The following is a 6,137-nucleotide window of genomic DNA, read 5'->3' as shown; positions in this document are numbered from 1 at the left end:
CATTTCTCTACCTAGTTGTGAGTAAGTGGGATATTTCATAACCATTAAGGTGAATCTGAAAGTATTAAGACTATAAGTATTATAAGGGGGTCCTCACAGCTGCTGAACCCCCAGTTCACATCACCTATTCTGCTGCTCTCCTTAAGCTGACACTTCAGGCCTGGGTATCCACTTCCAGGCTGTCCCACAGGCTCAACCAAAGATCCATTTTCTGCATGAAGCCTCCACAGTTACTCCAGCTTAAAGAGCTCACACTCCTCTGAATATTTTGTCTCCGCAGCTTATTTGGAGAAGCTGCAAGACATAAGAAAAGGAGTACAGGCTCCTGGATTACATGAAAACATGATTCCATTTTTAACTGCCATGTGACCTTGGACAAGTTGCAAAGCATTCCACAAACTTCCTTTTACCTCTCTTTGATACATCCACAGTATGTGTGTGTCTTGTCTCCTATCAGAGCCAGCTACTTAATCTGCGAAGCCCCTAGCAAAATGAGAAAAAAAAGCAGGACCCCCTTGTTCAAATATGGGGAGAAAAAAGCCTTTTTCCTTTCTTCTTTGGTTTCTTTCTCTCAACCTGTGATGGAGTTTTTGATTTGCTATTGAATATCACACTCCCTTGCACATGGGGATACTTGCAAGATAACTGCAAGTCCTCAAAGGCATACAGTGCCCCCCAGTGTGGCTCAGCATGTGGGTATATGTGTCCAACCTTGATCTTTCCTGCATCAGCACCCAGATCTCACTAGTGGAGGTAGCAGATTGGGTGATGGAGAGCCTATCCAGGCAAGTTGGGAGAAGTAGAAGGCGGGTCCCCATAGGAGCCACAACTTCAAGCCCCCGGGTCATGCTGCATAGTTCATCAGCAGCTACACTGACAAAACACAAATTCAGAAATATAATTACTACAAATTTCAAGTTGGCAACTTCAAAGTGTTAAGCTCAAGTATAGGGCTATCTTCTGAGCATGAGTCCTATGTAACTATGTTGGTCACATGTCCAAAAAGCCAGCCCTGCTCTCAGACAGATTACAGGATCTTGGAGGAAGAGCCCTTCTTTTCTATCTTTGAATCTTTTATGGCATTTGTGCTCAACCGGGTCCTTGTATTAGCTGGAATATGGTTAATTTCTGTTCATCAATTATTTTTCCCTCTCTTCCTTCCTTCCTTTCCTTCCTTTTTTTTCTTTTTAGGGTTGCACCTGTGACATATGCAAGTTCCCAGGCTAGGGGCTGAATCGGAGCTACGGCTGTCAGCCTATGCCACAGCCACAGCAACGCAGGATACAAGCCGTGCCTGTGACCGTGCCACAGCTCACAGCAATGCCGGATCCTTAACCCACTGAGCAAGTCCAGGAATCAAACCTATATCCTCATGGATACTAGTTGGGTTCATCACCACTGAGCCACATTTGGAACTCCCCAATTATTTTTCAATATGAGAAAATAAGTAAAGAATTGTAGGCCTGAAAAGCAAATGGAAAAACCTTCCCTGGCCTGGATAAGGGGAGTTGGTTCTTTATTGAAACCCTATGGGGTCTCTGAAGAAAAAGTACACAGTCCAGAATAAGTCCCAATGGATAGGTTTTATAAGCATTTCCAGGAATTGGAGACTTGGGGTGTGGGTAGGAAGAGTACATAATTGAATAAACGTGGAGCTCAGAATCCCAAGAGGCACTTCTGGGGATCCAGCATCTTCCTCTAAGGATATGTTTTTCCAGAAGTGAATCAATTACACACATGTGTATAGTTTCTATCTGGGATGTAGAAAAAGAAACCAGTTCAGGTCACTACCCTGCAGAAAACTCCATGACTCACAAAATTATGCTTCATTATTCAGTTTTAGGGCAAGTCCTTTACTTTGACCTCTCCTACACAGTGGAGCCTTGAAGATATTTTAGTGTCAGGCAGTGCCATTGGGTCCCCACAAGACCTGGGCTCCAGGTGTGGCTCTTACTTTGGTCCTCACCCTTTATAACCTGATTTTCATCTTCAAATGTTTGGTTCAGTCCTTTCCAGGCCTGATCACTCTGGTCGAAGGAACACACCATCACATGAGTTTTCACAGCACTGCCTCTAAATTGCTTCAATACGAACAAGGAATGTGTTATTATTTCTGAATTAGCTATAAGATGATTATAAAGCAACGTGTTACTATCCTTTTGTGATTTCTAATCCTCATGTGGGTATATTTCCTCCAACTCCTTTTCAGAATGATAGTGCTTAACCAGGTTTGATTATTCTTCATAGCAATGAAAAAGTTATTAGTCAATAATTCTCTTTGTCTCTGCTTTCCTATACTTTATAGAAATGATGTCATCACTCAGGAGACCTTCTTTCAGCAAGATGTTTCCAAATGCTGTTTATGATACTCTAACATTCAAGGTTAACGACTGATCGGAGGCATAATATATCATTTATTGCCACTAAGGAGATCCAGAAGGCTTGGCAGGTACAATTGGACAGATACACAAGCATCAACAGAAAGGCATCATTATATATGTTTTGGAAGGCAATAGTCTCGCAGGAAATAACAGAAAGTGAAGGCTTTGCGATGCCATAAGAAAGAGATCCCTCCGTGTTGCTGTAATATGGAAAGAATTTCTCTCCTACACAAAAACCACTATGTAATAAGCATGGATTTTTTGGAATTAGAAGCTTTCTAGCAATAATTATTAACATGTTATTCTACATGTTCCCATTGCTATTTTTTTCAGATGCATCCCTCCTGGCCACAAATACATATGGAAGATTTGATAGGAGCAAAGCACTGCCGTAGGCGCTGGGAGCTGCAGCCACAGGAACCATTAGAGTTTTAGCTGCAAACTGGCAAACCGAGACTGGTAAACAGAAGTTTCCTCCACCCCCCCTCCTCCAGCTGACGAAGTATGTTCAGACCCCACAATGAAGCACCAGACTTGGGACCACCATGAAGATCATCAAACGGGTGCTCGGCAAAACGATAAAGGCAGAGAGACTGAGACAGACTCTTTGCATGAAGGGGCTTCCACACTGAGGCAAAGAAATTAAAAAGTGAGGTTAAATGGGCTGAAGGCCAGCTGAGTCCTAAATATCAGAAAGTGGGACAAAAATTAAAGGAAAGACAAGATGCCTAAGGACTTCATAGATGCAAGCACAACCTATCAGCACATCTACATGACAGAGGGACTTTTTTTGGCCACATCCATGGCATGTGGAAGTTTCCAGGCCAGGGATCGAACCCACTCCACAGCAGCCACCGGAGCTGGATCCTTAACCCACTGAGCCACCAGGGAACTCTATGAAGGAATCTTGAATGAGGATATTCAATGACGAAAATGTAAATAAACATTCCCTTGCACTCAGAGAAAAAGAAGGGAAGTAAAAGCCTGATTTCTATAGGAAGGTTCTAAAAGGCCCTCCAGCGCTGTGGTCTGAGCCTATCATCCGTACTCAGCCTGCAGCCCCTGTTTGTTCCTCACAAAGAGAGCTCCCACCCAGCTGGATAGGCAGGGTGTGGGGTGAGGTGAGGCCCTTGATGTGTGCACTGTGAGATAAAATAAGGCCTGGTTCTTGGCATGGCCTGGCATCAAACTCCATGGGCAGAGCAGACCCTATTTACTCAGGGGCTGCTTTGCCCACACTAACCTTGGGCCCTGGGCCCACACAATCTCCTGGGACTTCCTTGGGGTGTTATCAGAGCCAATATAGGGCAGCACCTTTCCAGTTGGCTCCAAAAATCAGAAATGAATAACTTTTTAAAAATCTATTAATTTAATTTTTGGCCACACTCATGGCATGAAGAAGTTCCCGGGCCAGGGCTTGAGCCTGTGCCACAGCAGTGACAATCCCAAATCCTTAATCTGCTGAACCACCAGAGAACTCCAAAAATGAAGAGATATTTTTTATCCTCTAGCTTGAGCATCTCCTTTAAGCAATTCTAATTTTTAAAAAGAGTTTATGGATTATCACATATGTGCCAATATAGTCTAGGTTCTGTGGAGGTGACAAATACGTTGACATGTCCTGTCTTTCTCTCAAGGGAGGATAAGAAACAAAAGCACAGCTCTCAGGTGGGAGGGAGTAAGAGACTTGCTCACACTTCCTTGGGACTTTTGACCTTGGAGAAGACTAGGGTTGAGGTCAGGGTTGACTCCTCCCTGCACACATATACACGCATTCATACATACCACACAAAGTACAGAGGAAGAGTTGCTTCTGATTTTTGGAGCCATTAAAATAACAGTATTGGCTTTTTTGCTGTTGAGTTGTATAAATTGTTCGTATATCTTAGAGATTAAGCCCTTGTCAGTTGTATCATTTGAAACGATTTTCTCCCATTCTGTAAGCTGTCTTTTTGTTTTCTTTTTGGTTTCCTTTGCAGTGCAAAAGCTTGTCAGTTTGATTATGTCCCATTGGTTTATTTTTGCTTTTATTTCTGTTGCTTTGGGAGACTGACCTGAGAAAACATCTGTTAAGGGTGACGTCAGAGAATGTTTTACCTATGTTCTCTTCCAGGAGGTTGATGGTGTCTTGTCTTATATTTAAGTCTTTAAGCCATTTTGAGTTTATTTGCATGCATGGTGTGAGACTGTGTTCTAGTTTCATTGATTTGCATGCAGCTGTCCAGGTTTCCCAGCACCACTGGCTGAAAAGACTCTCTTTTTTCCCATTTTATGTTCTTGCCTCCTTTGTCAAAGATTAATAGACCATAGGTGTCTGGGTTTATTTCTGGGATCTCTATTCTGTTCCATTGGTCTGTATATCTGTTTTGATACCAGTACTGCACTGTCTGGATTACTGCGGCTTTGTAATATTGCCTAAAGTCTGGGAGAGTTATGTGGGATGGATTGGGAGCTTGAGGTTAATAGATGTGGACTATTGCGTTGGGAATGGATGAGCAATGAGATCCTGCTGTGTAGCACTGGGAACTATGTCTAGTCACTTATGATGGAGCATGATGATGTGAGAAAAAAATGTATACATGTATGTGTGACTGGGTCACTATGCTGTACAGTAGAAAATTGACAAAACACTGTAAACCAGCTATAATGGAAAAATCATTATATTAAAAAATAACAGTATTGTATAAAGGAGGAGTTTTTTCAAATCCAAGATGCATCCTCAGAGGCAGCACAACAGTTATTTCTCTAAAGAGGATGCTCCTTTAGGAATTTTAATAGGTGAAAACATTTTTAAAACATATTTTAACATAATTTCTGAAAATTAAATGATCTAGGAGCCGAGTTCCCTTCATAGTTCAGTGGTTAATGAGCCCGAATAGGATCCATGAGGATGTGGGTTCAATCCCTGGCCTCACTCAGTGGGTTAAGGATCCGGCATTGCTGTGAGCTGTGGTGTAGGCCAGTGGATAGAGCTCCGATTCGACCCCTAGCCTGGGAAACTCCATGTGCTGTGAGTGCAATACTTAAATAGCAAAATAATAATAATAATAATAAATGATCTAGGAGCAAATAAAAGGACAGAAAATCTTTTTGAAGCTCCAGGAGAGAAAAAAGAAAGTCTCCACTAGGGCATGGAGAAGACATGATGGAGGCTGTGGTATTTGCAATGGGCCTTGCAAAATGAATAGCAACTACCAGTTAGAGAATGGCAAGGGGTTGGCACTTCAGGGTGAAGGAACAGCATGTGCAAAGCCACAGAGGCATGAGATATTCTGAATATTCCCATTAGAGTGGGAGCTCGGATGTAGCTAGGGTATAGATTGATAACCTAGAGTGACAGATACAGCCGAGGAAGCTTTGAAATCCTTACTATAAAGGACTTTCTGTGCCATTCCAATGAGCTTGAAGTGTGTCTTGTAGGCTGCCAGTGAACATTTCTAAGCATGGTAGAGTCTGTTTACTTTTATGTGTAGGGTTGAGGGTCACTTCTGAAATAAAAGGACAAGGCTTAGTGATGAACTGGATAGGGTGGTAAAAAGAAGGGGCCAAAGAGAAACTGAGGTTTTCTAGCCAGATTTATGGTCCTCTCATTGAGAAAGCTCAGCATTGCTGAAAGGGTGTAGGTGTAGTGGGAGTAGCTAACAAACCCTGTTTAGCCTCAGCAAAAACATCACAGGGACTTGGTTAAAGGTTGGAAGAGGAAACCATTCCACATGCTTAACAGGAGCTGCTATCTGCAAGCGCCACAGTCTCTCA

The sequence above is a fragment of the Sus scrofa genome, chromosome 3 (genome assembly GCF_000003025.6).
Source record: "Sus scrofa isolate TJ Tabasco breed Duroc chromosome 3, Sscrofa11.1, whole genome shotgun sequence".
Lineage (NCBI taxonomy): Eukaryota > Metazoa > Chordata > Mammalia > Artiodactyla > Suidae > Sus > Sus scrofa.
This window is presented reverse-complemented; position numbering follows the sequence as displayed.